We start from the raw sequence: 23,169 nt of genomic DNA, 5'->3' as shown, positions 1-23,169 counted from the left end.
AATTAGAATACCCTCCCTTTTAAATAGCACTATTTTACACGTCCAAGAAAAAGGACGCAACACCTTTTTAGATAGTGTGCGCTATATTATAGTGCCTTTAAGCTATTTAAATCTAGATTAGATTATATAGATTTACCAAGAAATGGTTTAAACGAGTAAACACCTATAACCAAGCAGACACAACCAATTACATAACACAGTGTAATAGTCTTGTTGTTGTTAATATAACCATATATAGCTAATACAGGTAGAAGTTAGATTACCATAAAAGTTATACAAGAAATAAATATAGCAACCAAACATAAGACAAATCATGCCAAATTATATATGTAATTACTTTACCTAATACCTCAAGACAAACGACACGTAAGTGCGTGATATGGTACATGTTTAACAATTTATCCAAGTATCCACCATTCTGTACAATATCTACTATTCATGTTAGAATAAACTTTCTGTGATCAGCTGTTGGTGACGACTGTGAATTTGATATTGGAGAGGGAGAATGAACTTAATTAAAGAATTCTAAAAACCTAATAGTTTTTCTTTTTCTTTCAAACGGAATTGAAACAAACTATCCATCAAAAAGACCCAACTTATTCAAATAGCAACGGAGCTCCAAATATAGCTGATTCAATAACATACCTCCAAAAGCCTCTCCAATGCATTGCAAACCCATACAAACACCAAATAATGGTACAGTTGGTCCAAGTTCCAGTACAGTTTGTAATGATATCCCTGAATCTTGAGGTGTACCTATTCCCAAATAAAATTAGATCGAAAGTAACGATCTTTCCATAAGTTCTAGAAAAGTAAAATGATAACTTGATATATTTGGGTAACTTTTCTTACCTGGTCCAGGTGATATTAGTATTCCCCTTGGATTTTTCCTACAAAATTTTTTTTTTTTTTTAAATCACATGGTATCAACTTAATGAGGTTTAAGGAGTAAGAAAAGAACACTCCTCCAACAGCATGTGCATGCTAGCTTACACTTGTTGGTGTATAGGTCAAAATCTGCCTTAATGGGATTTAGCATGGAGTGGTATTATGGAAAGTGATGTGGCCGAGGTCGACTAATAGACAACGGGGCTCGTAGCCGAGCGGTCAATAACGGCCAAGGTCAAATATCAAGGACGGTACTAACGGCTAGTTTTTGTAATAGGATATTTAAGGGAATATTCTATTGAATATTCTCGGTACTGGAACTTTTTGGGTTGACTGGGGATATGTCCCATATAAATAGAAAAAAAGATAAGGGGAAAGGAGGGTAATATTTTCTGATAAGAGCACTTTTTGGGAAGAAGACTCTCTGTAGAAAAGATACAAACACTACCTTTCTAATAAGATTCTACCATCCATTATTCCATACTTTTCCATCAGATCCGAGAATAGTTTCAATATTCGAGGATTTGTCTCTCACTCATCACTGTCAGAAAGAAGAATCATCCACCTCATTCAATATTGGGTGAATCATTCCCCTTATTTACGTTAATACCATTTATTGTTATTTATTGCTTGATATTCTTCCACCATTACTCCTTTTGAAATATTAAATGCACACTGCATTTAATCCCTCACCAACACTATCCTACGTTATTTGTGTTAGCTAGTTGTAAATCCAGGGATATTATTATCAACTAGGCTTAATCCCTCATTATATAAAATTAATTAGTTTAACCGAAGATTTACACTTTTTGGTCAAACAATTTGGCGTCGTCTGTGGGGATTTCCTAGTTAAATTTTTAGTTTCTTTTAGATCTATAACTAGCACAGTTTACAAAAAAAAAAAGCAAAACTCCTTTTCCCTTGTACACACGGATCTGACATGGCAGGTAATGGAGAAGAAAGAATGAAGGCAGTGGCCGATCTTACCACCAGCCTCTTGAACACCATCAATGAGGTTTCTGAAACAGAAGGCGAGGATATAACGTCCAACGCCTCCCCCAGGTGAGGTGGGTCGCCCCTCCCTCACGGCAGTATCACAACATCCCGCGGTAAATGAGATTCCACGTCCACGACGGAAGAGGCGCCACCGGCAGTGAAAAAACTACTTAAGGCTTGGCTAACAAACACGCTAACCAGCATCCTCGACAAGCCCGCCCAGAAGGCAGCTAGAGAAAACGCAAGGACTAGCATTACACCGACAACGGCCGAACAGCACGGCCCTTTCCCTCCAGTAACAGGTATCACTCACAATGTTAATAATGTAGGTGACGACACCCTCATAGCCATTCTGAGAAAGATGGAAAAAATGAAAAATGAGAACAAAATGCTTCGGGACCAAATGAGAGAGCACCAAGAAAGAGTCGACAAAATACCGGGTGCCCCAAAACTCTTGCCAAAAAGATATGATGGTCAGTTCGTTGAGCAACCCTACAGTGATGAAGCTGCCCCGCATACCATACCCAAAACCTTCAAGATACCGCCTTATCTGAAAATATATGATGGTACGACCGACTCCGAAGATCATGTGACTCACTATGTCACTGCGGTAAAAGGCAATGATCTCTCCAAAGAACAAGTATCCTCCATCTTGTTGAAAATGTTCGGCGAGACCCTCACTGGAGGAGCATTAACTTGGTATTCACAACTGCCCGCGCGTTCCATCGAAACGTTCGAAGAGATGGCCGACAAGTTCGTAACGGCCCATGCTGGGGCCAAAAAGGCGGAGGCAAGAGTGAACGATATATTTTCCATCAAACAATCGCCCGGAGAGGGATTGAGGAACTTCCTCGCTCGATTCAACCGAGTAAGAATGACCTTACCGAATGTATCGGAAGGAATGGCTGTAGCAGCTTTGTAAAACGGGCTGAACAGGAATGGCTCAAGGGCGACCAGAAAATTATTAAGTCGGCTTATGAAATATCCTCCAACAACTTGGGATGAAATACACAACGCCTACTGTGCCGAGGTCCGTGCAGACGAAGATGACCTGAATGGGCCAACTTAACGCCAAACGCCCACTAAGTAATTTCTGATTTTTAGGTAAACTTAACATCATGAAGATTCCTTTCCCACTGCTTTTGAAAGACTTTGAATATTATTATAGTATTGCATCAGGATGTGGATTTTGATTGGAAATACTTTATCCAAATCCACATCCTAAATAATTTAGATTACAAGGAGAAGAATACAAGTATGGACAACTTTTGAATTACCTTGCTAGTTACAACAAAGAAAAAGAACATACTTTTGTGTTGGTTATTTTAGGCAAAATCACAATATCGTACATGAGTAAAGAGGGTCTAGTCTTGAGTTTCTGCTTTTTCCTTCTGCTCTATCAATTTGACAAAATTGCGAACTATTGTCTTGCCTTCGGTTGTGATGATGCTTTCAGGATGGAATTGCACCCCCTGCGTTAACAAAGCAAGACGCAAACAACCGATCAAGTCTTAAAAAACACATTTCTTCCTTTATTAATTCACATCACCATACAACATTTTCTAAATTTTAAGACTCTTCACCAAATCAAATAGACAGCTCAAGGCAATCAGGGTCAAAGCTAGAGTTCTAGTTACGGTTGGGTAGAACCCAGCAGCTTTGGCCAAAACTCTGTGTGTTAAGAAATCTACTTAATGTATAACCTGTTTTTTCTAGAATCCAAAATCCATAATCAAAATTCTAAATCTGTTCTAATTCTGTTTATAAAGGATGAAATTTTTTACCTGTAGATGTCGATAAACTTTGTGACGAGCAGCCATTATAAGACCGTCTTTTGTCCACGCAGTTATCTCAAGATCGTCTTTGGGGAAAGTGTCCTTATCTATTACAAGGCTGTGGTATCTACCAGCTGTGAAGGGGCTAAAATGAGATAGGTAATATCGAGATGTCAGCATAAATCAGACAAAGTTCCACCTATTTTAAGATGATAGAAAAGGCACTAATTTTCCAAGGATGTGTTCGACTGGCATATTCAAGGTAGAGTTTAAATTAATTTGAACCAATTAAGTGAGTGGATGATAAAGTTGACGAGTAGAGAAATATTGTAATAATGCTGATATGTAAGAGCAGATCCCAGAACCAATACACCTTGTTTCCCTCTCTGTCTCATATGGTCTGTTACGCGGCGCCTTCCCGAAGTTCCTTGGAAGGGCGACGTAAGGCTAGGCAACCGATGTCAGTACGGTTGCTGTCCGCCAACTGAGGTCCCCTTCGTACGCTAGACTAGATTGTCAGTGCCGTACGGGAAAACCAATGTCATGAGCAATTGAAAGAGAGCAGAAAAGAGAATTGAGAATGAAAGAAAGCTTGATTGCATTGAATGAAAGCTATTACAGAAAACAAGACGGTGTCGGGGGGAGAGACACCAGTACAGAGAATTGTTTGCTTGCTTGAAAGTTTTGATTGCTTGGTTCCCCTTAATAATGCTTAAAAAAAATAAACCAAAGTTACATGACTAGACCTATGAAAGCTGGAAAATCACACTTAAAGAAAATGCAGCAAAACTACTCTATATTTACAATGAAAAGGACTTAGTCTTCTACAAAGCAGCAACAAGTCCGTTGGCAGCAACTTTGTCTTTAGCATCAGGGTCTGCGCGCGCGGCATTGTCTGCGCGCGCGGCGCTGTTGGCTTTTGCCTGTGGCTGGGCGCTGGCGATGGCTATCGGTGGAGCGACAGAGGCACATACGCGCTTGTCACTTGGAGGTGCCGAGACCACGGGGCCGACCGTGGCGACGGGCGTTGGAAGGCTGGCCAGGACGCCACGGGGCGCGTCCAAGGGGTCATGGGGCATGGTTGGAAAGCCGCCCATGACATTCTCCCCCACCTGAGTTGGCGACGTCCTCGGCGCCTTCCTTGCAAGGTAATCATCAATCAGGCTCTCGTAGGCTTTGAGGTTTGTTCCCCTCTCCCAAGTATTCTCCTCTGCATCACATCCCTGCCATTTCACCAAGAACTCCTGGTGATCTTTTCTTGAGGCGTGAATCACTCGATCATCAAGAATAGCTTCAGCACGCCTTTTCCTGGTTGAATTGGGGCCTCGAATACTTGGTATTGTGAGTTGGCTTCGTGAAGGATCCTCCATATCTTCCCGAAAAGGTTTCAGGAGACTGACATGGAAAACAGGATGGATTTTCCACCAAGTTGGGGTATCCACCCGGTATGCAACTTTCCCAATGCGTCTTTCAATGGACAAGGGTCCAATATATTTTTGCAATAGGCGAGGGTCATGGACCCCTGCAAACATGTACCGCTTTGGGATTTTGACCATCACTTTGTCTCCCACCTGGTATTCCACAAAGCGGCAATTCTGATCAGCATGCCTCTTCATCCGCTTTTGGGCTTTGACAAGATAGCTCCGCACTATCTCCAAATTTTGCTTCCATTCTTTTGAGAAGCTAGCAGCCCGAGGAGATTTTGACATGTTTGGTGCGTTCACTGTGTGGGAGTAGCGGTTGCTGTCCGGTAACAATTTCAAAAGCGCTTTTGTTGGTACTTGAGCTCTTTTGTGAATTGAAACACAGTTGAGCAGCATCCAGAAGCTTCACCCAATTCTTCTGCGATCCGGTCACAAAGTGCCAGAGATATTCCTCTAGCATGCCATTGAATCGCTCCGTCTGGCCATCAGATTGCGGATGAAAACTTGAGCTATGACTCAATTTTGACCCGAGGCACTTAAAGAGTTGGGTCCAAAAATTGCTAGTGAAGCGTGAGTCGCGATCACTAACAATGTCTTTAGGTAAGCCCCAATATTTGACGACATGAGAGAAGAATAGTCGAGCTGTATCTTCTGCTGATATATATTGTGGGGCTGCTATAAAGGTAGCATACTTGGAAAACCGATCCACCACAACCAAGATAGTTGTGAGATCTCCGACCTTGGGCAATCCGGTGATGAAGTCCAGGGAAACGCTTTCCCAAGGTCTTTTTGGTACAGCTAGTGGTTCCAAGAGCCCTGCCTGCGTCAAGCGGTCTGACTTATCTTTCTGGCATACTAGACAAGTCTTCACATACTGAGCGACGTCATCGACCATTTGAGGCCAATAATATGCACGGCGAAGCAATGCCATGGTGCGTTCCTCGCCGGGATGACCGGCCCACAAAGTATCGTGGCATTCTGCAAGAAGGGTCCGTCGCAGATCTCCTCCTTTAGGAACATAAAGTCGGTTCCCTTTCACCTTCAGGAACCCATCTTCGGTGTAGAACTGGCGAGTCTTGCCATGTCCTACCAAATCAACCAAATACTGTGCAGCAGGATCCTTGATGAGTAGATCCTGTATCTGGTCTTTTATGGTGGTGGTTACTTCGCTTCCTTTTAGGGCGGCGAGTACACACATCGATGCTAGATCAGCTCTCCGACTGAGTGCATCAGCAACATGATTGGTCTTTCCACTTCGGTACTCCAGGTTGAAGTGAAATTCCGCTAGGAGTTCCTGCCACCTAGCCTGTCGTCCATTCAGCTTTGGCTGGGTCATGAAATGGCTAACGGCTGTGTTGTCTGTCTTGACCACGAATGGGGCTTCCAGTAGATAATGCCTCCAAAGGCGTAAGCAATGAACGACAGCCAATAATTCTTTCTCATGGGCGGCATAGCGCCGCTCAGCATCCTTCAGTTTCCGGCTCTCGTACGCTACGGGATGCCCTTCTTGTAGCAATACTCCACCAAGTGCATAGTCGGAGGCATTCGTTTGCACTTCGAATGGCTTGGCCAAGTCAGGGAGGGCCAAGACTGGGCTACTAGACATAGCCATCTTCAATGCGTCGAAGGCCTCTGCCCGCTTGGGGCCCCAATCCCACGGGGTGGCCTTCTTGAGAAGTTCTGTCAACGGCACTGCAATGAGGGAGTAACTTTTCACAAACCGCCGATAGAAGTTGCATAGGCCAAGGAACGACCTCAAGGCATGTATATCCTTAGGAGGCGGCCATTCTGTAATGGCCTGAATCTTCTGCTGGTCCATCTTGATCCTCCCTTCCTCGATGACATGTCCGAGGAAGTCAATTTGTTTCTGAGCAAAGGAGCACTTGGATAGCTTCGCATATAATTCGTGCTCCCGCAATCGGGCTAGGACCTTCCGCAAATGCTCCAGGTGTTCTTCTAGTGTCTGGCTATATACCACAATGTCATCCAAATAAACCACGACGAATTCATCAATGTATTCTCGGAAGACTTGGTTCATCAAGGTGCAAAATGTGGCTGGCGCGTTAGTCAAGCCAAAGGGCATAACCAGGAAGTCGTACGACCCATATCTTGTCACACAGGTCGTCTTGTGCTCATCACCATCTGCAATCCGAACTTGCCAATAACCTGTCCTCAGGTCTATTTTGGTGAATACCGTCGCACCACCCAGTCTATCAAACAAGTCTGCCATTAGCGGAATAGGGTACTTGTTTTTCACGGTGATTTTGTTTAGAGCCCGGTAATCCACGCAGAGTCGTAAACTACCATCATGTTTCTTTTGGAATAGCACAGGGGACCCGTATGGGGACTTGGAGGGCACAACGATCCCTGTGTCTAGCATTTCCGTCAATTGTCTCCGAAGCTCGGTGAGTTCGGGTTGTGACATTCTGTATGGCGCCCGGGCAGGTGGCTTCGCACCCGGCACCAACTCAATCTCATGGTCTACAGTTCGCCTAGGCGGAAGACGCTTTGGCATGTCTTGTGGCATGATGTCTTCAAATTCCAGAAGTAACTCCTTCACGGGTGCAGGAATGGGACCCGAGGAGCGTTCTATATCTTCCATGCAGAGGGTAGCCAGGAACGTGGGTTCATGTCTTTTTACCCCCTTCTTTAACTGCAAGGCCGAGATGTTCTCGGCTGCCATCTTCATGGGAATGCACGGAATAATGCAAGGCTTGGCCCCATTTGCCCCCATCATCAGTAGCATGTCTGCATACGGTGCGGGCATGGTATTGGTCTGTCTCAGGAATTCCAACCCCACTATTAACTCAAAGTCATCTATGATCACTACGCGTAGGTTGAACTTTCCTTCATAAGGGCCAAGCTTCACTGGTACTTCTTTGGCTATTCCACCCATTGGTTGAGGTGGTGAGTTGATAGCCTTCACACGACCTTTGCCCTTTCCTACAACTAGTCCAAGACGCTCCACCTGAGTCGAGGCTAAGTAGTTGTGGGTGGCACCCGTGTCTATCATTGCCCGAATGGGCTTGCCATTTACCTTCATGTCAACGAACATTAGGGTCCTCTCTTGATGAGGAGGAGTCCTCAAATTCGCCTTCTTATTTCCTTTCCTGGCAATTGGACAGGGGTCCTTCTTCTTGCGGATACCGGCACTGGTTCCCGCTAAGGGCTCAGAAATGGAGCCAACAATTGCATTGAATGCACCTACTGGCTCGGTCTGGTCCGCATCATCGGCGTCGTCATCCGTCCCATCCTCAAAAGCTTGATGGGCGTTCATCTGTGCATGTGGACATTCATTATTCCAATGTGGTCCGCCGCAATGACGACATCCTGAGGGGGCTTCCTCCCCGATCATTGTTGTTAGATGCAGCACTAGTACTGCTGGAAGAGGGAGCCTTGGATTTGGGTGCACTCCGGTCTCCTCCACTTCTGCTAGGGCCACCAGTGTTTGGTTGGCCCCCTTTGTATCCTCCTCGGACAGGCTGTTGAGGCCTATCCTTCCGGGCTTCCACTTGGTAATCCCCAAGGCACTCTGCTGCTTGGATTGCCTTAGGCAACGTGTCTACCCTTTGTCTCTGCAACTCCATCCGGGCATAAGGTTTCAACCCTTCCAGGAAGGTGAAGAGTTTGTCTTTGTCCCCCATGTCACGGATGTTCAGCATGAGCGCGGAGAATTCCCGCACGTAATCTCGCACTGATTTGGTCCGGCGGAGCTCCCGCAACTTTCTCCTGGCATTGTACTCAACATTTTCGGGGAAGAACTGTAGGCGTATGGCTGCCTTCAGTTCCGCCCATGTCTCGAGGGCATCTTCACCAGCCTTGATGGCTTCGTACTTCACCCGCCACCAGAGTTTGGCATCACCCTGAAGATACATGGCAGCAGTTGCTACCTTCTTAGCTTCTTCTAGGCCTCCCACGGCATCGAAGTATTGCTCGATGTCGAAAATGAAATTTTCCACTTCTTTGGCATTCCAAGCTCCACTGTATGGCTTTGGCTCAGGAATTTTCAGCTTTTGTGCCATGGGGGCGAGGTTCACACCACCCCCAAATTGGTTTCCGCCTCCTCGAAGTAGGCCTTGTAAAGCAGCATTGACAACATTGAGCTGGCCTGTCAAGTTGTCTATGGTTTGTTGCATGGCAGTCACCCTGTCTGCCTCTTGTTCCCTGTTGGCCAAATCCTCGGCACGCTCCTGCTGGAGGACCTCAAATTTACCAAAAATTTCAGCTGCCTCTGTGGCTGCTGTTTGCCGGTCTCCTTCAGAGTCGCGACTGATGTTTTCTATGTCAACTTCGGCCTGGATGAGTCTGCGGTCCAGGTCGTCCAACCTTTGCACTAGGCTGGTCTTTAGATCGGGCACCATTTTCACGATGGGCCGTAATGCATCAACTGTTCCCTCAAGGGTCGCGATGCGATCCCCATAATTCACCATGGTCAGAAATGGTGGTAATTGCAATGTAATCCCTCGTCGATGTCGAGCCTAGGCTATGATACCAATTGTTACGCGGCGCCTTCCTGAAGTTCCTTGGAAGGGCGACGTAAGGCTAGGCAACCGATGTCAGTACGGTTGCTGTCCGCCAATTGAGGTCCCCTCCATACGCTAGACTAGATTGTCAGTGCCGTACGGGAAAACCAATGTCATGAGCAATTGAAAGAGAGCAGAAAAGAGAATTGAGAATGAAAGAAAGCTTGATTGCATTGAATGAAAGCTATTACAGAAAACAAGACGGTGTCGGGGGGAGAGACACCAGTACAGAGAATTGTTTGCTTGCTTGAAAGTTTTGATTGCTTGGTCCCCCTTAATAATGCTTAAAAAAAATAAACCAAAGTTACATGACTAGACCTATGAAAGCTGGAAAATCACACTTAAAGAAAATGCAGCAAAACTACTCTATATTTACAATGAAAAGGACTTAGTCTTCTACAAAGCAGCAACAAGTCCGTTGGCAGCAACTTTGTCTTTAGCATCAGGGTCTGCGCGCGCGGCATTGTCAGCGCGCGCGGCGCTGTTGGCTTTTGCCTGTGGCTGGGCGCTGGCGATGGCTATCGGTGGGGCGACAGAGGCACATACGCGCTTGTCACTTGGAGCTGCCGAGACCACGGGGCCGACCGTGGCAACGGGCGTTGGGAGGCTGGCCAGGACGCCACGGGGCGCGTCCAAGGGGTCATGGGGCATGGTTGGAAAGCCGCCCATGACAATACTCATGTCCTCCGACAACCTAAGGTCTTTGTACTATGTCAATATCAACTATTCAACTAAATGCACATGATTCTTTTGGCCCATATGATAAAGATTGATATTGTTAAGACAAATAATAAATAGTCGCAAATAAAAGAATTCACTTGTGAGACCATAACAATAAGAGAGAGAGTCAGCAATTTGCTGCTTGATTAAACGAGTGGCTCCACATTGTAAGTTAAAGAGGTTACATCTCTGACTTAAAAAGCGTGTCAGCATCATTTGATTATGATCAGCCATTTTTGAAATGTTCAACCTATAATTAAGAAGGAAATGAGATGTAGCTCGTATCTAGTGCAAAGGCAATTAATTGTAACTCGTAGCAAATGATGATCTAAACTTTCAATGGAGAAATTCACTTATCTTGATTAAATAAAATCATAAACACCGCTATGCAATTTGTTCAGACAAATTTCTAATCAATTATCAGATTAAGGAGAACTTACTTTGATAGCCCCGCAAATAAGCCATTTTCCCCACCTTCATTATAATATACAGGGGAACTTTTTCCGTGCATCACCCCATACGGAGAGAACGCACAATTTTTCCTGCAAAGGAACAGATTCACATGAAGGAGGATTAGGGAAGTCAAAACACACAATTGACTAGCAAGACGAAAGTAGAGCTTTTTGATACATCAATGTAAACAATAATCCCTGAAGATTGTCAGTCATACTCGACATTTTGAATACCTTTCAACTATTTTTTGGCACAACTCTCCAGTTCTCCTCAAAGCATTTTGATTTTCTGCTAGTATGCTATGTTTCTCTTCTCTAGCCATTTGGCAGAGCAGATAGTTTAAGCTCTGAACAGCCCTGACACTAGAGGACTAATTTCAGTCTTATAAGTGAGCTTTCAGTAACCAGCAGTCATTAGTCCAGTCACAGTGATGGTCTATATTGTGTTGGGCTCCTTTTCCATTTTTCGGTAGAAGCAGAAACATGTTGCCAAGAGACATTCTAATTGGAGTACAAAGCAAATTAACACCCTTAGATATTCATCGTTTCCTCTTGTCTCTAACCATTAAGGATACTCATGTAATACATGGATAATCTGAAAAAGAAAGAAATCACCCACTTCTATTTGTTCCCTGTGAAATCATAGAATCTTGAAAAAAGGCTTTGTAACTGTAGCATCTTACACTAGGTGATACATATACATCCTATAACACGTATCCATATAGACCTTCAATGGTAAGTATCTTATAACCATGTCATTAGACAGTTGTTTGGTTCAAAGACAAGTTATGCATGGATTATGAATTTATGATATAGTGACTGCATTATGGAGATTAATCACTGGATTATTTAGAGCAAATACATTTCTTGTTGGATGTAATTTTTTATTAGAATTTTTGTTGGATTATGGAATATTGTTTAAAAATTCGATATACTGCTATAATCTAAAACATGTAATTAGTTTTAACAACTACTAGTCTCAATATCAAGCTAGTTGAGAACAGTGTTGCCAAAGGCGAGCTTAAAGTGTGCTTAAGCCCTAAAGCGAGGCTCAGAAAATGTCAAGCGCTTCGCCTCGCTTTGCGGGCGCTTCAATGTCGCATCAAGGCTCTAAGGCATACTTTTCCTTGCCAATGAGTGTGATCCTGAAAAAGCGACACTAAACAATTGATATTTCACTTTATCGTAATTTTTTTGTCCATATATTTGTTATTCATGCTTACAATTATTGGTCTTGGACTACATATACATATTTTTACTTTTTCTCCAATTGCGCCTTTTGTCATTAAAGCCCTCGCTTTATTTGCGCTTTGCGCTTAAAGTCTCGATAGGCCTTAGAGCTTTTTTGCGCTTTTCGCCTTTGATGACACTGGTTGAGAACGGTTATATAACTCTTTGATTTCCATTTCGCTCTATGAAATGTATTATTATTGTAAGACTTCAGCATAAATTGGCTAGTTTTATGTTGGTCATTAAACCACCAAAACCCTCCTTTATCCAGACTTAGACTGGCAAATGCGAGCAAACTCAACCAGGCGGAGTTGTGTTTGGTTTTGAAATGGATAAGATTTTCTTTACAGTTATACCCTTGGCCCTTTCTAATGGAGTAGGGTTCTACAGCAATTTCCTAGCTGATTGAAAAGAAACAAATATGCTCTTGTTTCTTTATTTATATAACTATTGTTTTGGGGGTAAAACAAGAAAAGAATGAAAAAGGTTCAATTAGAATACCCTCCTTTCTAAATAGCACTATTTTACACGTCCAAGAAAAAGGACGCAACACCTTTTTAGATAGTGTGCGCTATATTATAGTGCCTTTAAGCTATTTAAATCTAGATTAGATTATATAGATTTACCAAGAAATGGTTTAAACGAGTAAACACCTATAACCAAGCAGACACAACCAATTACATAACACAGTGTAATAGTCTTGTTGTTGTTAATATAACCATATATAGCTAATACAGGTAGAAGTTAGATTACCATAAAAGTTATACAAGAAATAAATATAGCAACCAAACATAAGACAAATCATGCCAAATTATATATGTAATTACTTTACCTAATACCTCAAGACAAACGACACGTAAGTGCGTGATATGGTACATGTTTAACAATTTATCCAAGTATCCACCATTCTGTACAATATCTACTATTCATGTTAGAATAAACTTTCTGTGATCAGCTGTTGGTGACGACTGTGAATTTGATATTGGAGAGGGAGAATGAACTTAATTAAAGAATTCTAAAAACCTAATAGTTTTTCTTTTTCTTTCAAACGGAATTGAAACAAACTATCCATCAAAAAGACCCAACTTATTCAAATAGCAACGGAGCTCCAAATATAGCTGATTCAATAACATACCTCCAAAAGCCTCTCCAATGCATTGCAAACCCATACAAACACCAAATAATGGTACAGTTGGTCCAAGTTCCAGTACAGTTTGTAATGATATCCCTGAATCTTGAGGTGTACCTATTCCCAAATAAAATTAGATCGAAAGTAACGATCTTTCCATAAGTTCTAGAAAAGTAAAATGATAACTTGATATATTTGGGTAACTTTTCTTACCTGGTCCAGGTGATATTAGTATTCCCCTTGGATTTTTCCTACAAAATATTTTTTTTTTTTAAATCACATGGTATCAACTTAATCAGGTTTAAGGAGTAAGAAAAGAACACTCCTCCAACAGCATGTGCATGCTAGCTTACACTTGTTGGTGTATAGGTCAAAATCTGCCTTAATGGGATTTAGCATGGAGTGGTATTATGGAAAGTGATGTGGCCGAGGTCGACTAATAGACAACGGGGCTCGTAGCCGAGCGGTCAATAACGGCCAAGGTCAAGTATCAAGGACGGTACTAACGGCTAGTTTTTGTAATAGGATATTTAAGTGAATATTCTCAGTACTGGAACTTTTTGGGTTGACTAGGGATATGTCCCATATAAATAGAAAAAAAGATAAGGGGAAAGGAGGGTAATATTTTCTGATAAGAACACTTTTTGGGAAGAAGACTCTCTGTAGAAAAGATACAAACACTACCTTTCTAATAAGATTCTACCATCCATTATTCCATACTTTTCCATCAGATCCGAGAATAGTTCCAATATTCGAGGATTTGTCTCTCACTCATCACTGTCAGAAAGAAGAATCCTCCACCTCATTCAATATTGGGTGAATCATTCCCCTTATTTACGTTAATACCATTTATTGTTATTTATTGCTTGATATTCTTCCATCATTACTCCTCTTGAAATATTAAATGCACACTGCATTTAATTCCTCACCAACACTATCTTACGTTATTTGTGTTAGCTAATTGTAAATCCAGGGATATTATTATCAACTAGGCTTAATCCCTCATTATATAAAATTAATTAGTTTAACCGAAGATTTACACTTTTTGGTCAAACAATTTGGCGCTGTCTGTGAGGATTTCCTAGTTAAATTTTTAGTTTCTTTTAGATCTATAACTAGCACAGTTTACAAAAAAAAAAAGCAAAACTCCTTTTTCCTTGTACACGCGGATCTGACATGGCAGGTAATGGAGAAGAAAGAATGAAGGCAGTGGCCGATCTTACCACCAGACTCTTGAACACCATCAATGAGGTTTCTGAAACAGAAGGCGAAGATATAACGCCCAACGCCTCCCCCAGGTGAGGTGGGTCGCCCCTCCCTCACGGCAGTATCACAACATCTCGCGGTAAATGAGCTTCCACGTCCACGACGGAAGAGGCGCCACCAGCAGTGAAAAAACTACTTAAGGCTTGGCTAACAAACACGCTAACCAGCATCCTCGACAAGCCCGCCCAGAAGGCAACTAGAGAAAACACAAGGACTAGCATTACACCGACAACGGCCGAGCAGCACGGCCCTTTCCCTCCAGTAACAACTATCACTCACAATGTTAATAATGTAGGTGACGACACCCTCACAGCCATTCTGAGAAAGATGGAAAAAATGAAAAATGAGAACAAAATGCTTCGGGACCAAATGAGAGAGCACCAAGAAAGAGTCGACAAAATACCGGGTGCCACAAAACTCTTGCCAAAAAGATATGATGGTCGGTTCGTTGAGCAACCCTACAGTGATGAAGCTGCCCCGCATACCATACCCAAGACCTTTAAGATACCGCCTTATCTGAAAATATATGATGGTACGACCGACCCCGAAGATCATGTGACTCACTATATCACTGCGGTAAAAGGCAATGATCTCTCCAAAGAACAAGTATCCTCCATATTGTTGAAAATGTTCGGCGAGACCCTCACTGGAGGAGCATTAACTTGGTATTCACAACTGCCCGCGCGTTCCATCGAAACGTTCGAAGAGATGGCCGACAAGTTCGTAACGGCCCATGCTGGGGCCAAAAAGGCGGAGGCAAGAGTGAACGATATATTTTCCATCAAACAATCGCCCGGAGAGGGATTGAGGAACTTCCTCGCTCGATTCAACCGAGTAAGAATGACCTTACCGAATGTATCGGAAGGAATGGCTGTAGCAGCTTTGTAAAACGGGCTGAACAGGAATGGCTCAAGGGTGACCAGAAAATTATTAAGTCGGCTTATGAAATATCCTCCAACAACTTGGGATGAAATACACAACGCCTACTGTGCCGAGGTCCGTGCAGACGAAGATGACCTGAATGGGCCAACTCATCGGTTGACCTCGGTGCAGGCCGAATCCAGAAAGGATCGAAGAAATGATGCCAGGAGGGATCTTGCAGCTCCACGGTCCAACCGAGAAAGGCATCAGCCATATATCGGAAGCGCCATCATGACCCCCTCCCGCCACGAAGAGGGCCCATCTAGACCAAGGACAGAGACTCACCGGAACGAGAGAGGTATGCCCCCTTTATTATCCGCTCACAATTTTTGTGTGTCACCCTCAGAAATAATCTACGCATTGGAGAAGCTCGGACCAAAAGTAAAGTGGCCACAAAAGATGAGGTCAGACCCAAGCACCAGAAAGTCAAACGCCCTCTGCGAGTTCCACCAAGAGCGAGGTCACAAAACTGAGGATTGCATCGCCATAAGGCAGGAGGTCGAAAACATGCTTCACCAAGGACACCTCAAAGAATTGCTGAGCGACCGAGGAAGGACAAACTTTGCCTGAGGACGTGAACAGCACCAGGGACCGCCGAAACCACCCTCACCGACTCGCACCATTCAAATGATCATCGGGGGCGGCGACGACGCTTCGATCAACAGCGTAAAGTTCACCACAACCCACAAGCTCAAACGGTCGATCACTCACAAACGGTATGACGAACTCGAAGAAAGTATCATCTTCGACAAGTCAGATACCCACGGTTTGGGTTTTCCTCACTATGATGCCCTTTTTGAGAAGTGGCATATCAAAAGAATACTCTCAACACCGTACCACCCCGCGGGAAACGAGCAAGCGGAATCCTTCAATAAATCAATGCTGAACATCATGAAGAAAAAGCTTGAAGACGCCAAGGGACTATGGCCGGAGTTATTACCAGAAGTGCTTTGGGCCTACCGTACAACGCCGAAGACGAGCACAGGAGAGACGCCCTACTCATTAGTCTATAGGACTGATGCGGTAATACCAGTCTAAGTCGGAGAGCCCCGTTTGAGATATTCCTATGAGAGCGGGCCGAGGAACAATGAAAGCAGAAGGCAAGAGCTCGATGAAATCGAAGAACGGAAAGATATGGCCTACAGAAGGATGATCGCCCAAAAACAACAGGCAGAACGCTATTATAACAAAAGGCCAAGATATGACCACTCAAAGTCGGGGACTACGTGCTCAAAGCCAAAACACAAGCAAGCAAAGACCCGCGGGAAGGCAAACTGGGAACAAATTGGGACGGTCCGTACAAAATCACGGCAACAGCAAACAAAGGTTCTTTCCAACTAGATCAATGGAAGGGAAACTACTACCAAACAACTGGAACATCACACACCTCAAGTACTTTAACTTTTACGAAAAAGCGTTCTCCAAGTCGTACTCTTTTTCCCCTCACTTGAGTTTTGTCCCAGTTGAGTTTTCTCAAGAAGGTTTTTAGCGAGGCGACAAGGGGGACACTTCAAGTTGAAATATGAACGGAAGAAGGCACCGGACGGTCAGTTCATTGCCTAACCTCTCAACACGCCTCCAGGTCGCCCAATGAAGGGACTAGATAGACTGGGATTGGAATGCCAGCCCGGAAAACATGTAAATTTCTCAAAGTATATGAGCAAAACACAAATGTATGAAGTCCGCCCATACTTTCGCCAGAGCAACATTGCCTCAATATCTACTCGGCCCCCGACCACAAAAGTACGAGTTACATTCGACCTCGTTCGAATCAACACCCGCTCGGCCCCCGGCCACAATTAAGTAAGTTATATTCGATCTCGCTTGAATTAATTCACATTCGACCTTGCTCGAATTAACTAAGTACGGGTTACATTCGACCTCATTCGAATCAACACCCGCTCGGCCCCCAGCCACAATTAAGTAAGTTATATTCGACCTCGCTCGAATTAACTCACATTCGACCTTGCTCGAATTAACTAAGTACGGGTTACATTCGACCTCATTCGAATCAACACCCGCTCGGCCCCCGACCACAATTAAATAAAAGTTACATTCGATCTCACTCGAATTAACTCACACTCGACCTTGTTCGAATTAACTAAGTATAGGTTACATTCGACCTCGTTCAACACACATAAACCAAGTTTTTACGACTAAAGCGACCAAAGTGAAAAACAAAAGAAAAAGGCATACAAGCCCGAACAGAAGGAAAAAAGTCAGGTACGAGCAGCGAAAATGGCATTTCATAAAATATATTCTTTACAAAGGCTAGAACAGATGCCCAAAAAAATATGTACAAAACTTACAAGCAAAAAGAAAGAAAAACAACTACTCGCCACCTAACCCAGCAACGTCATCTATCTGACCGCCTAGGTCATCTCCACCCGCCTCTCCGCCAGTATCGTCGCCACCGCCTTCAGAATACTCATCCTCATATCAGGCATCTTGTTCGATCCCGTCCGCGTCTATGTCCTCCTCGCCATCACCAGCCTCCGGCGTAGCATGATCATAGCCACAAGCAGTCGAGCTGAGCGTGCCTTAGCGCGAGCATCCTTGAAGTCGGCCTCAGAAACCTTCCCCACCGCTATCAAGTCCCTAAATATATCCCGTTGGGCCTCGGCGTAGATCCAGATCTCATACAAATCCCGCGGAATGTCAGGAAAAGCAGAAGAGCGAGAAGATGACGGCTGAGCCAATAACTGGGACTTCTCGACTTCAAGGGCGACAACTCGTTCATTAAGGCCCGAAGCTTCTTTCTCTAACTCCCCTATACGCTCGTCAAGTCGCTCCTCTCTGAGCCTCACCGTCTCCAAATCACTCGCCCGTTCTGAACGAAGAACGCTGATTACGACCTCTGATGCCTCTACTTGCCTCAGAGCCGCCAACCGATCCGATTTCGACTTCTCCAAGTCCGCTATCCTCTCGGCGAGCTCACCACCCAGAGCATCCGCCCTGATTAGACTTTCTTCGAGCTCGGCCCACAGCGAGATCACTTGGGCTTGAAGGTCGGCGCATTGGGCCTCGACTCCCCTGCTCACCTCGAGCTCCCCTTCTTTGTCCTTCAACGCCCCCTCAAGCTCACTACATTTTCCGATGACCTTCACCAATTCGTCATCCTTCTCCTTTAGCTCGTCTCGGAGAGCCCAGAAGTTCCTACTCCCACCGAGCCGCATGCAAAGCTCGCGGTGCTTATCATGATACTCGCGATATTTCCGCTCGACGAGAGCTTTCGATCTCCAAGATCAAGGTCTGAAAAGAAAACCAGAGCGAGTAAGAATAAAATCGGATTCAACATGAACATACAAATAAAATACCCCTTACCCTAAGAGCAAGACCGGCTATGCTCCTCGACAATGTGGAGTCCTTCAGTTTCTCGAGGGTCTTACCCTCCACGTCGGAACAGAAGGGACCAAGAGAAGGGACCACGTCCTCCGTATCAACTAGTAGATCCCGGTCCAGAGGGATCGCAAATGTCCGCGTGGTTCCCTCCAATCTCACCTCGAGCCGGGTGAGTCCTTCTCCCATCATCCCAACCTCCTCAAGGTCCATATCGGAGCCCGTCTCGTAACCATCCTCAGCACCCCCCTTACCTCTCTCATCGGTAAACAAGGTGGGAACATCAAATGGCCGCGAGGACGATGGCACATCTCGCCGCACAGTACCCAGAACCTCCACGGACGCTCCACCAGCTCTGACGTTGGCATCAGGAAGGGGCACACTCTCTGCGGCTTCCGCTGATGGCAGGACTTCAGACGGAAGATTTGCACCGTCTTCGGGCACAACGGAGGCCGGCTCGCGATCATCACTTGTAGAATCTACGGTTCGGATTGTCCCATCGCTGACGTCCACCGACCTCCTTTTACGGGGGACCAAATCCTCCTCGCTCGGTGAAGACTCCTCATCTATTAAATGAAGAAAGGGAGAGGCCGGAGTCGCTGGTACTGAGGCCGCCCATGGTCGAGCCAATCTAGCCGAAACCGGAGGCCGAATAGAAGTGGATGGCCGCGCAAACTTGGTCGCAGTCACAGCAGGGGCGGACCTCGTCGTAGTGTTCATCTGGCGAAACGCAGGAGTAGGGGGCTTCGACCTCCTCGAGGATCCCCGGGCTAAAAACAAAAGAGAAGAAAAAGAAGATTAAGAGGTCGATCCCCACAAAACAGTAAGAAGCAAGCGACCAGAAGGCCACGACAATAAAGATTCAAAACTCACCGGTCGCTAAAAGCTTGGGTCCGAACTTCTTGATAAAGGCCGACCATTTGCAAATTTCCACTGTGTGAGGCAAGACCTGGCTAACCCAGTAATGAATATCCGCAACCAAATGAGGGGGCAAAGTCTAATCTGAACGAGGAAAAGGCAGAGTGTTAGGCTACAATCAAAATGAGCAAAATAAGCGCTTGGTAAAAAATACTTACGGGCATAATTCCATGCCTCAGGAAATCCATTCGCATTTGACACCACGTACTCGGTTTTGACGTAGAAGTAGCTAAGCCAGAATCGACGATTTGCTTTATCGTCCATCTTCACTACCAAACTATTACTTCTTCGGTGACGAAGATGCAACATCACCCCCCCTATAGAAACTGGGCGCGAAGAGGTGCATCAGGTGGCGAAGAGAGATCCCGCGGCCAGCCAATTCCGCGTACTTCGTCAACATGCGGATGAGTTTATAGATGTAAGGTGAAAGTTAGGCCAGGCAGACGCCGTAGTAGCGGCAAAATTCCTCTGCCAATGGGAGAAAGGGAAAAGAGTAGCCCACATAAAACGGATACACATAGAATGCGCAGTATCCGGGGCGATGAATCTGCACCATATCGCGACCAGCCGGGACCAGATCGATGTGAGCCGGAATTTTGAACTTCGCCCTGAAATTAGTAAGGGAAACCGCATCCATCACTGATTCCGTGACCTCAGGATCGTCCTCGAGCGGTTTTGAAAAGTCAGATCGAGCCTTCTCGTTACGGAGAATTATTTCCTCCACCATAGGAAAGCTTTCATCCTCCGCAACAATAGCAACTCTATCGTCATGGGGAGGCATGCGCACTGCCAAGGGAATAGGGTTAGGTACCCCCAGAACTGGAAGACACGTTAACCATCTTTTTTTATGAATAAAGAAGGTGTAAACAAAGAAGAATCAAGAGTAGCGGGAGCCACCAGAATCAGTGAAAGCAAGAATATGGAAGTAAGATCAAAAGAGAAAGGATTCTGAATGAGGAAGGAAGAAGAAGGTATGAGGGTCCAATATTTAGATTGCAAAGAGTAAGGCAAAGGATTTTGTATCCCAATTTATAAGAGTTCAGGGTACCCAGTAAGTGCCGAGCCGTCGTTACCCAGCTCAGGAATCGAAGCGGCAGAGGCATGGGAAACGATGCAAGGTATCGGGAAAACGCGTAATAACTCTGAAACGACGTGACCCTGGGTTGCGGCTCACGGAAGGCCACGTTTCCACCCCGTCTGAAACGCTACTACTCGACCTGCTCATCTAAACTTCTCAACCATAACTAACAGAGTCTGCTCAACGAGGTCGCCCATGGTCGACATCAATAAGCGGAGGGACTAACTGTATAGGTCAAAATCTGCCTCAATAGGATTTAGCATGGAGTGGTATTATGGAAAGTGATGTGACCGGGGTCGATTAGTAGACAGTGGGGCTCGTAGCCAGACGGTCAATAACGGCCAAGGTCAAGTATCAAGGACGATACTAACGGCTAGTTTTTGTAATAGGATATTTAAGGGAATATTCTATTGAATATTCTCGGTACTGGAACTTTTTGGGTTGACTAGGGATATGTCCCATATAAATAGAAAAAAAGATAAGGGGAAAGGAGGGTAATATTTTCTGATAAGAGCATTTTTTGGGAAGAAGACTCTCTGTAGAAAAGATACAAACACTACCTTTCTAATAAGATTCTACCATCCATTATTCCATACTTTTCCATCAGATCCGAGAATAGTTCCAATATTCGAGGATTTGTCTCTCACTCATCACTGTCAGAAAGAAGAATCCTCCACCTCATTCAATATTGGGCGAATCATTCCCCTTATTTACGTTAATACCATTTATTGTTATTTATTGCTTGATATTCTTCCATCATTACTCCTCTTGAAATATTAAATGCACACTGCATTTAATCCCTCACCAACACTATCCTGCGTTATTTGTGTTAGCTAGTTGTAAATCCAGGGATATTATTATCAACTAGGCTTAATCCCTCATTATATAAAATTAATTAGTTTAACCGAAAATTTACACTTTTTGGTCAAACAGTTGGAGCATAAATATTGTAACTATACTATAACAGCTTGACAAAAAAGAATTTAAAATTAGAAGTAACTTTTTGTATTACTTTTTCAGTTCATGCACGCTCAGCTCGTCGTTACGATAAACCTCGAAATTGCATCCAAGCTCTCCCATATACTTCAAAAAAAATTATTAACAAAAACCAAAATAATAATTTCTACATTTCTTAATATTTCAAAATCAATATTAAGCTGCAACTTCAATACGCAGACCTTATCCTTGTTCGAGAGAGTAGAGAAGTTGTTTCCGATAAACCCTCAGCTAGGCCGCAACTTCAATATATTTCAAAATTATCAACAAAAAAAGAAAAGAAAAAGAGCAAAATCAAGACAAACTAAGATAATAATTATTTTCTTAACTTTTTAAAATAAGAAATAATTTTATACATTTTTCAATGCTCTAAAATCAGTAGCCTTTAAGATACTTCAATATTACCAAGCAAAATTAAGAAAAACTAAAATAACATTTCACATATTTATCAATGTTCAAATATAAATAAGAAAATAAACATTTCTCAATATCCTAAAATCATATTATTATTTGGCATACCTGACAGAGATTATAAGTGAAGCTATCATAATTATCAATTACGATAATCGGACTCTTTGTCTGTTCATCATTATCCGATAATTCAACACAAGTAACGGAACTATTCTGCGATACAACAGTGAAACGTGTCGTTTCGAGCCGGTTTTTGCTTCTGATTCGGGGAAGGGAGCTGCCAGACCCGGAGAAAATTGCAAAAGCTAGGGTATTTTGTGAGGATGAGGCGAGATAGATGTGTTTTTGATTTTAGTGTGAATGTCGGGAGATTGTAAAAAGAAGGGAGGGGCGATAATGCCGGCCATAAGAGATTGCTGAGATGAGTGAAACGCCGGCGGTTGAGATTGTGATCGGATGCCGGAGATCTAAAGCGGAGGCAATGGTGAAAGGGTGGAAGTTTTTTTTTTCCTTTCGAAGAGAACCGGAGGCGTTTATAAAAGCGGGCTTCATATACATACTAACTTCTGGAAAGCCGTATCCAGCTAGGAATTGAATTAGAGTCGCTACTACCGGCTACAGCTTACATTAGTATTTCAAAAATTTCCCCAAATATAATTCTGTAATATGTACAAAAGTAGCGGAGACCTTATTTACAGAGTTGTATTGTTTTGAATTGTCTGGCTAATTTTTAAATAATATACCTGTGAATGATTATCTCTGCACTTGTCCCTAATTTATTTCTGTTACTTTGCACGTGATAGCCAATACATGTAAGGTCATGCATTGGCAAAACTTCGCTCTTTCCTAATGTTTCTGAGGTCTATAAATTGAGTTTACGGGCATGGCAGTCGAAAGCGTCTGTGCCCAAATGTTTGCTGATTGTGGACTCCTTTATTTTATTTCTTTTTTAATTTCTAAAATAAATGGAGGGTGTTGGAGCCCTAGAGAATTTTTTTTATATATTTGGTATTTAATTCACTTATGAAATTGATTTCTTATGTGTATACATGAAAATTTTGTTCTCTTACCTCGATTAAATTTACAAAAAAATATGTATTTCA

At 43.7% G+C, this 23,169-nt stretch overlaps 1 pseudogene; it reads right to left on the bottom strand.

The window, feature by feature from the left end:
• Positions 1 to 644: 644 nt before the first annotated feature.
• On the bottom strand, positions 645 to 22,780 carry LOC107812251 (anthranilate synthase beta subunit 1, chloroplastic-like; annotated as a pseudogene).
• Positions 22,781 to 23,169: the final 389 nt, after the last annotated feature.

This window comes from Nicotiana tabacum, chromosome 19 (assembly GCF_000715075.1).
Source record: "Nicotiana tabacum cultivar K326 chromosome 19, ASM71507v2, whole genome shotgun sequence".
NCBI lineage: Eukaryota > Viridiplantae > Streptophyta > Magnoliopsida > Solanales > Solanaceae > Nicotiana > Nicotiana tabacum.
The sequence above is the reverse complement of the archived record's forward strand: the minus strand, read 5'-3'. Positions and strand labels throughout refer to the sequence as shown.